The sequence below is a fragment of the Atta cephalotes genome, assembly GCF_000143395.1.
Source record: "Atta cephalotes unplaced genomic scaffold scaffold00006, whole genome shotgun sequence".
In the NCBI taxonomy this organism is placed as follows: Eukaryota; Metazoa; Arthropoda; class Insecta; order Hymenoptera; family Formicidae; genus Atta; species Atta cephalotes.
In genome coordinates this window covers 5,350,063-5,353,410 of record NW_012130070.1, presented here as the reverse complement: position 1 = coordinate 5,353,410, position 3,348 = coordinate 5,350,063, and positions in this window count along the sequence as shown.

Genomic DNA, 3,348 nt, shown 5'->3' with positions numbered 1-3,348 from the left:
GAGAGAGAGAGAGAAAGACTTAGACAGCATCGTCGGATTTATGCAATTCTGCATCTGCATCGGGAACTGCCTCTGTGAGATTTCGATTGCAAATCAATCGAAGGTAGAATGGCGTGGAACAACTGAAATTGCATAACGATTACGCTAAAATGTCGCGTTGTTTAATGTTGTGTGATCGGGTGAAACGTTCAAACCATGCGTCGTGCGTTGCGAGATTTGGAAACAGGAAATAGAAAGCGACCGAGTTGCGGAAATTTGTACGTGTTCATCGAGCATTCTAATACCAAAGAACAGTATCGAGGAGTAATAGAGAACGGTGAAACAGTTCAGAGAGCGCGAAATCGATGTCTCCTGCGGCGCAGTGACAAGCCATCGAATTTCGTTGTAAATAATAAATCACAATGATTGAATATTATGTTAACGATGAATTCAGATGTTCTGTGCAAAATCAAAGTGCCAGGAATAATTTCATCTCTAGCATCTATGAATTATTAATTGATTTTACTGATTATTATTTTATAAAGATTATAATACAGACCATGATATAAGAATATAAAGTAAGAATATAATAAAAATATGAATACCATTACGCATAATAGAAGCAGATTAATAAAATACTTGTTTCAAAACTAGAATAAAAAATATAAAACAATTATATATATATATTTAAAATATCTACGTTTCTAATATTTCAGATATTAAATTAAAGCCCGATTGCATCAACGTTACTTTGATTAATTTAAGCGAGAACTCTTTCTGTCTCTGTCTCTTTTTGGTTTTAAAACGAGACAGATAGAGTTTTAGGTCTCGCTTAAAAATCAAAGTGACTTGTAAAATCAAAGTGCAACTGAGTCTAAATCTTTTAATTTAGATATTACAGATTTCTTTGTTTCTTCTATTGAATGGGCATCCGGACTCGGAGATGCGGCTAGAAATTGTTGAAAGTGATTACAAAAGACGATTATTAATTTCGTTAGAATTTTCAAAAATTTAGTATCCGCATTCGGTAACTTTTCTAATGCATCTCAAAAGTCATCGAGAGATCGAAATATCTTAACGCACATAACTAACGCACATAATTGTTGCTTTTTATAATTTGAAATTTGTGATTGGTCAAAGAGCAGCCATGTTGGATAAGTGTGCATTTTCGGGAATAGCATATTCTTATATTCATATCATAATAAACAAGAATAAAAAAATAAATTAATATCAAAAGATCAAGATTATTTAATGTAGATGCGCATAAAGAAGATTTTGTAGCGGGTTTGTTTAAAGACAAGTGATAAAGTTAAAATAAATATCGGACAAACACTTATAAAAGAGATTGGCTTGGTAATTCTTACGAAACACTGTCTTACATACTTTTCTGTAATAAATCTTAAGTAAATAAAATCACATTTCTCGAGAAAGCGTTTCTGATGAGCGCGTACTTGAAACGCGCAATCCGGCCTTCCATTTTATAAATGTCGAATATATTATACTTTCTTCTTTTTCAACCGTCTTTTTTTTTATTAAAACGAGAAGTGGAAATTTCTTTGTAACAAGGTTATTTAAGTCAATGGACAGAAAACGTATCCAGCGAAGAGAGAAAACTTGCAAAACTGCAAAAGATAACGTAACGTTACGTTACATTATTTACTTTATTTGGTTCTGGAATTCATTACGATCAATATGTTATGAAATTTATCTTACATTTATTTTAAATTTTATTATTTTTATACAACAAATTTTTTTATGTAATTAATTAAAAAACACAAACATATGTTATATTTCTCGTGAAACTGTAACGTTTAAAAAGGTTATTAAAATAAATGTGCAAGATTAATCTTTAGAGAACAAGAATCTATTTTAAAAATCTTACAGCTTTTCTTTGAGATTTATTAAAATTGATTGTCATTATTTCATTATATTCTTTGCCTCAAAATATAATATTGTTTTAGTGTCATTATATAGTGTCATTATATAGGTTTTTTGTTCTATAAAGATTAATTACCGAGTAAAATTTTAATTTTATTTGGTCCAAGAAAAACAATAATTGAACAATAGTCCATGCTTTCTGCTTAGCCGGTATGATTCGTTGTATAAATCATCGACCTAATCGCGCGAGACAATGACATTGGTGCCGCTCTATGTCTCGCATTGCATAAGCATTGGGCATTGTTTCACTGAAACACTAATCATAATTATACCCTCATTACCAGCCAAGTAATGCCAGATATTATTCTGGGATATCGTTGACCTCAAGTTCATTTCGCAGACGTAATACGATGATCTTTACGATCACCATAACGATCCTGATGCAGTCTGTTGTTTCTCAAAAGCGCACCTTTCAAAAGGTAGAAAACCTTCATTATCTTCCGCTATTTGTTCTGCCATTAATTGCAATACAATTATTTTTTCCTCGAGTAGAACCAGCCAGACAAAAAGATAATCGCAATATTAAAATTATTTCATTTGCTGATTTGATATTTTGTACGTCACGATTTTTATACATAACAAAATATTTGTATCTACAGATTTATTGCGAAATTATGTGCTATTATGTTAAAATAATATTATATAATAATATATATGTAGTTTAAATATATAGAAAGCTTGTAAAATAATTTGTAACTAATAATTTGTGATTTACTCGTATTATGTCTCTATTAAAAAAAAAAATCGCATACGAGATTAAAGAAAAATATTTCAAAATGATTTTTGCGTTTTGAATAATTTTTGCTACGTATAAAAAGATATCAAAACGAATTAATTTCTTAAAAGAAAGTTCTTCAGTAAAGCTAATTTAGCCGAATTAATGAATTGTATTTTATATGCTAATTAATATTTGATATGCTAACACACTAGAGAGTTAGATATTATCAGTGTCTCTTAATATAAATTTATCGCTTAATCTCTTCTTGATCGCTTTCACCGATAGTTTCGAAATGACTGACGATGCGTTGCGTGCCCGTAAGTACACGCAATCAATTCCCTTCGGTCCATCTCGTGTTATCTATTTTGCGAACCCATTTCATATAATCTTCTCTATATACGCTCGATATATATGACGTAACTATCGTAACCGATTCTTTCGGCATTCAAATTGCTCAATTTGTGAATAACGAAATGTTAGTTTCTTTTTTTGCGATCAAAACATGCACCTATATCAATGCCAGCGTACTCGGCAGAAGGAACCGGAAGGGAACCGGGGTGTCGATCTGCTTTCGATCACTTTCACGCACAATTTCGAAACAGGTGATTTCATCGGATCGTCTCGTCGTGGCTCCTTTTCCAAGCCTCAATTAAACCGATTACATCCGATTCCGGTCGGTCGGCGAAATTGCACACCTTTTCTCTCTCTCTCTC